The sequence below is a fragment of the Microtus ochrogaster genome, linkage group LG9, assembly GCF_000317375.1.
Source record: "Microtus ochrogaster isolate Prairie Vole_2 linkage group LG9, MicOch1.0, whole genome shotgun sequence".
Classification (NCBI taxonomy): domain Eukaryota; kingdom Metazoa; phylum Chordata; class Mammalia; order Rodentia; family Cricetidae; genus Microtus; species Microtus ochrogaster.
Genome location: NC_022034.1, coordinates 39,902,367 through 39,909,315, shown reverse-complemented (window position 1 = coordinate 39,909,315; position 6,949 = coordinate 39,902,367).

Here is a 6,949-nt window from a genome sequence, read left to right as displayed (position 1 = left end):
ACAGAGAGAGCCCTAACTAATACACAAATTTAAAAGTTGAAAGCTGAATAGAGTTAATAGCCATGGTTGCAGTGTGTACACCTCACAGTTCAAAATGACCCTTCAATTCAATAGGAACAAAAACATTAAAACAATTGAGGCTGGAGAGATGGCTCAGTGGTTAAGAGCACTGACTGCTCTTCCAGAGGACCCAGGTTCAATTCCCCGCACCCACATGGCTGCTGATAATTGTCAGAAGATCCAGTTCCAGGGGACCTGACACCTTCACACCAATGCACATAAAATAAAGTTAGATAAACCATAAAAATATTTTAAAACAATTAAAAGGTTTTAATAAATATAATTATATTATATATAATATAAGTTTTGTATATACTTCTTGATTGATTCATAGCTTAAAAATAATGACAGCTTAAACAAGATGTAGTTTGACTTTCCTAGAGTACACAGCAGGATCTTGGAGGCAAGTAGGTAAAAATGTAAAGCCAACTCTCTCTTTAGCCATCAAACTGTGTTTGAAACTGTCCAATCAGCCAGTGTACATTCCACAGAACTTAGATGGCATGTTGGTTTGAAGGAGAATGACCCCCATAGGCTCATATATTCAATTTGGTCCACAGTTGGTGAAACTGTTTGGGAAGAATTAAGAGGTGCAGCCTTGTTGCAAAAGTTATACCACCTGGGGTGGGTTTTGGAATTTCAAAAGCCCATACCATTCTTAACTGACTTTTTCTCTCCCTGCCTTACATATAAACTCACAGCAATTGTGAGAGCATGTACAAGACCCATGCAAGCTCAAGCCAGACCAAATCCCAGCAGGAAGGGAGGAAGACAGACATGAAACTCCATCACCAGTTGTTGAATTAGTGGTATTTGAGAGTCACTAGGAGCAGGAGCACTTATTTTCTTTATTGACAACGCTTAAAAATATTTATTGGGCATTTGTGCTTTTTCTTTTGGTTACCTATTTGATTAATTAGCCCATGTATTGACTGACAGTCTTATTTCTTTAGTGTTTAATTGTTGCACTTCTTTGTTCGTTCTAGATGATTAACTTCTTGTCTAAAGTAGAGCCAACAAACATTTTTCTCCCATTCTATACATTGTCTACTTACTATGCTGATAATGCCTTTTCTATACAGTAGCTTTTTAATTTCATGTAATCCCATTAGTCAGTTCCTGTTATAATTCCTGTGCTGTTGAAATCCTATTGAAAAAAAAATTATTGCCTGTGCCTATACACATGTTGTATTTCTCTGTTTTAGTCTAACATTTTCAGGATTTGGGGCATTAAAATTTTAATCCATTTTTTATTTAGTTTTTGTTCAATACTGGAAATATGATCTAGTTTCATTCTTCTGGTAGCAAATATCCAGTGTTTCCAGGACCATTTGTCCATGTCTGTGTTTGACCAATATGTTTTATTGTGATATTCTTATGATATCACAATCATAATTCAGAATAACATATAACTGTTAACTTCTATGCTCTGAAGTTCATTTGTCAATTCCTATTTAATAACTTGACTTACAGTTATAAAATTTTCTTTTTTTATTTTTATTTTTTGGTTTTTTTGAGACAGGGTTTCTCTGTGGTTTTGGAGCCTGTCCTGGAACTAGCTCTTGTAGACCAGGCTGGTCTCGAACTCACAGAGATCTGCCTGCCTCTGCCTCCCAAGTGCTGGGATTAAAGGCGTGCGCCACCACCGCCCGGCTTAAAATTTTCTATAATTACACATATTCTAAGATTTTATAGTTTACCTAACATTTTAATTAACAACACTAACCAAATTACCCCTTAGAAAACTATCCTGTATGGTCACTATTTGTAATATAATCTATTTGAGGTGAAAGGAGCAGATCCATCAGATGCATTTTGTGTTGGTGCTGTATAGAGATGCTGGGTTTCAATGGCAGGTAATGCATTTCTGCAACAGATAACTGAGATACTGACTACACCATCTGTACAGTCACAGTAAAGAAAATAGCATACACTACACAAAAGCAGTCATTATACAAGGTATCATATAAAAAGGAGTTTGAAATGAAAAACTTAAAGAAGGAACCTGATAAAAGGCATTCCATTCATTTGTTATTTCAGGAAAGGAAAATTGACAGTCAGAAACATCATAACAAACCTCCTCTGATCCTAGAGTGTTAGCAACAACCTGGCTTGATTTGGTGACATGCCCAGCATATCAGAATCAACAGCAGGAAGAAAGGTGACATCTTCATAAAATAATTTGTATCTGTAAGAACCAAAGGTGGATTATCAGCATTGCCAGGCACAAATGCCAGACATATATTTCCTCACAGACATTTCTAGGTCCTGAAACCTGATAACACTTGGACACTTAAGAAATATAGACCAGGATAAAGATCGCATACAATTTTAATATGTATTTATAAATCCACAGTCATAAACATATGTTGGTTAAAGTATTTGGTCCTGATAATCCCATTTAATGCATCAATTTTAAACTATTAAACTGATTTTTTGAGAACTTCATAAAGCATATTTTGATCATATTCATTCTCACTCTTCTTCCTAACTCCTTCAAGACCCACCTCTATCTTCTTCCAATTTTGTGTCCTCTTAAAAAAAATATTTATCCATTTATGCTATAATACCTGTAGGAGACAATTTAGTGGTGTAAGTAAGTAAGTTTAAAGGCAGGGAAAGATCCACTGAATAATCAAATGTGTCTTTCAGTCTGGATTCAGGTATCTGCAGTTTTTCCTCGAGTAGCAGCTTGTAACAAAAGAATGCATTGATTACAATATGCAACTTGCACAAATGTTGCTATTTTTGGATTTCAATCCTCTAGTTTTGTGCATCCATTTGCTGTAAGGACTGTTTACATTCATTGCACCTTTAATCTCCTGCCGTCTCAGCGGTAGACAACTCTCTTCACCCATGCTTTGGAGCAATTTTCTTTTTATCAACAATAACTATACCTGTTCCTGGTTTTTCTTCCTAGACAGTTTGTTCCTGCTTGTGTACTGCCAGCAATTCAGTATTACTGTCATGCTTTAATAGGATTTAACTGATATTTCTTATTCAACTTTTTTTAAGGCAAAGAAACTCAGCTAAAAGACCACACTAAATCTTTGACTTTTGTTCTTCTCTCTTTCTTCCATTTCTGTCTCCAATATTCATGTGTTAATCATTCCAAATCTCTCTTTACTAGATTCTGATGTGGGGTTCACATCTGTATGCTGTGAATATGTTTTCTTACCATTTGTTAATAAATACTTTGACCTATATCAGAACAGAATAGAGCTAGATGGGAAAACTAAACAGAATGCTGAGAGAAAGAAGGTGAAGTCAGGCAGATGCCATGTAGAAGCTGCCAAAGGAGAAAGATACCAGAACCTTACTGGCATACCACAGTCTCGTGGTGATACATAGGTTAATAGAAATAGGTTAATTTAAGATATAGTATTTAGGTAGGAATACCCCTAAGCCATTGAGCAAGCAGTGTTGTAATTAATATAGAACTAACACTGGCTCTTGTAGACCAGGCTGGCCTCAGTGGTCGGTGGATTATTCGAGTCTGGGTGGCCAGGAAATAAAAATAAAACAGTCCCACTTTCATAATGGTGCTATATGTCTGGCATGGATTCACATAAGACCTAAGAAGGCTTTTAAAAAGATGGCTTTAGACCCACAAAAAAAAATGGGAGCCAAGCACAGCTTCTTGGTAGCCACATTTTTTTTTCTGATAGGCACTGTTTGTTGGTGGTGAACAGATGCACAGCATCATCATACTGGCAGCATGAATGGTTCTGGCTTTTCAGGGAGGTCCTGCTGCAGAGCACATAGGGTTTGTGAACATAGGTCTACAAGTTCCTTAATGGTGACATAGATCTGCTGTGTCCTTGAAGCTGGGGTGTTGATCATGACTTGCATAGGTGGTGATCATACCTCCACCATGTGTGATGGGGTAAAGCCAACAGACAAAGTGCCAGTGTTAGTCCTAGCCATGCCCCACTTAACATTTTTTTTTAAAAAGTGCTCCTGATCAGAAAATTATTACAGATACACAAAAGGACAGATTCAGACATAAAAGACTTCTGAATGAGACACAGTGTGTTTAAAAAATGTGCATAGGGTTGAGACAGAGAAAAAAAAATATAGCAGTTATAAAAAGAAAATAGTTTTTAAAAATAAAACAGTCTTTAAAAAGACAGTTAAAGTAATACAATAGAGTACAGTCTTAGATTAAAGTAGTAAAGATAATAAAATAAATATTAAAAAGTAATATAGTAAAAAGGCCACAAAAGATGGAAAGTACATATAGAGTCTAAATTATGTATATTTTTGTGTTTCCTTTAAATTTTTTGATTGCAGAGAGACATTTGATTCTGGGGGCTTCTAAGCTAAACCAACATATGTATTATAAAGGTATCTTGGCATCAAAATTTGAGTCTAAGAATATGTTACCTTGGAAAAAAGGTTCTCCTTTTCTTCCCAGAGAAGATGAGAATCTGTGGATTCCTTCCAGACTAATGTGGTTTGATGGAACAAGATCCCCCAAAAGACCTACATAAAGCCTAAAAATACTTTGCCCAACAAACAGTGGGAAGCAACTTGGAGAAAACTAAGATAAAATTACCAAAATTACTGTTTCTAAATTTTTTTTTATTTAAAATGGGTTAGGTATAAATGGCTAAATGGTCATAGTCAATCTCTTTCTAAAAAAGAAAAAGAGATATGATAAGAGATGAATACTTTGCAATGGTACGGATCTTGGTCTATTGATACAAATTTAGGATTAATTTTTTTTACCCTGTGTATATGTATTTCTGCTCTTGTTTAAGGTATTTTGTTTGGGTAGCTCTTTTAAAAATATAATGTATCATTAAGAAATATGGGTTAATAGATAGTCATCTACAATAATCAACCTTTTAAAAACATTCATTATGTTTTCTAGATATACAAAGATATATTTCAGTTAAATAGATAATCTTCAACACTTCAAAGACCTTGGGAATATGGCATTTAAAATATTTTAAGAACTTAGACTTTTCTCAACAGTGAGACGTATCTGCTTTTGGCAGCACCAATTACTTCAAGAGGATGATGGGCATTGAAGGGGCTCTTTATGGAGCTTGCTAGCTATTTTGACAAGAAACTGTTCTTGCCTGAACTGCTTGATGGTATGCTATATAAACTGGACATGCAAGACCCACAGGAAAACGACTGCTGATCTGGCCTAAAGAATGTGAGACAGTGCTTCAGGGTTGGGTTCTTGCTTCATGAGAGAGTCTTCCAGACATTTCACAGGGCACAGAAGGTGACTGACAAACTGCCAACATAAATAAAACTATTGTTGAAATTTCCTGCTTCATGGAAAAGTCTGCCAGGTATTATGAGCCTGTAGTCTGAAGAAGGATGTCCCTACATTACAAAAGAACTTTGGGTGACTGTCCAGGCAGCATGATGTCTCTGTTAATTCTAGAGTTTTGAAAGTTGCTTACAATGCACTTCCTGTTTACTTAGGCAATATATCCCTTTGGAGTCTTTGATGGAGGTGAAGACAGATATAATTATGGTTTTCCTTAATTATGATAAAAGATAAATTAGATGTAAAACTTCAGACTCACAAAGATAAACTATATGGTATATTCTTCAATTTTACCAGATACAAATAGACTAAATATCATAACTGTAATTCTTGCTTGATAACTGTTTTGTTATATGTAATTTTACTATGTTAAAATTAAAACCTTTCCTTTTATTTAGACAGAAAGGGGGAGATGGTGTGGGATTCCCCCTCTGTATGCAGTGAATATGTTTTATTACCATTGGTTAATTAAGAAGCTACTTTGGCCTATGGCAGGAAAACTAAACTTAATGCTGGAGAAAAGAGGACAGAGTCAGGCAGATGCCATGTAGCTGCCAATGGAGAAAAATGCTGGAATCTTACTGGTAGACCATAGTCTCTTGGTGATACATAGATTAATAGAAATGGGTTAACTTAAGATATAAGAGTGAGGTAGAAATATGCCTAAGCTGTTGAACAAGCAGTGTTGTAATTAATATAGTTTTGTGTGATTATTCAGGTCTGTGAGGCCAGAAAATGAAAAGACAGTCCCCATTTACAAGATTCTATCCTTGAGGACCTCATTTCAAATGTTCCTTCAATTATAACTTTTCTACATTTACAATCCTTCTACAATATTCCTTTTCTTTCAGCTTAGGTTGGTTTCTGCTCTCAGGGCATCTCTATTCTTCGTGTACTAATTTATATGTTAGGTCAGTTAATGTTGAGCCTCAATCTTCCTTCAGGATACCAATTTGGGGGTAAGAATGTACAAACTGGGCTCCCACAGCTACCCATTATAACTGGAAGGCTCTCATTTTTCTTTAGGCAACCCAGTGAAATGTCATCCAAATTTAAATAAACAGTAGAATCAGTTAAAATATTCAACAACTGAGAAATATCCAATAAAAGATGATCGATTACAGTTCACAATATTGAACTGTACAACCAAGGAGGGGTACATTTTTTGTATTTGTGGAGCATGTGAAATTCATATATAAAACATATGTACCTTGTTCTTTTGAAGAATTGTATATGAAAGCATTAAAAACCATTTCTATAGCACTGATGTAATTTTAAATATTGCTATTTTAGCTTATGATGAAAGTGAAACACACATTTATACATTGATTAGAAGAACAGAAGAGAGTGTCCTCTCTATGTTGAGTGACCAATACCTCAGAACTATCAGGTGGTTCTCAGTTCTCAGCACAACCCTGGAACTCTGAATCAAATCATGACCCTAGACATGCATAGAAGGAATGGAAGGCATGGAAGCCAATTATGGCAGGCCTGGGAGCTCAGTAGCTTTGGAGTATATTCTGTCCACACTGCCAACGTGTGTCTGGGAAACAATGTTCTCTCTCTCTCCCTTTCTTTCTTTCTTTCTTTCTTTCTTTC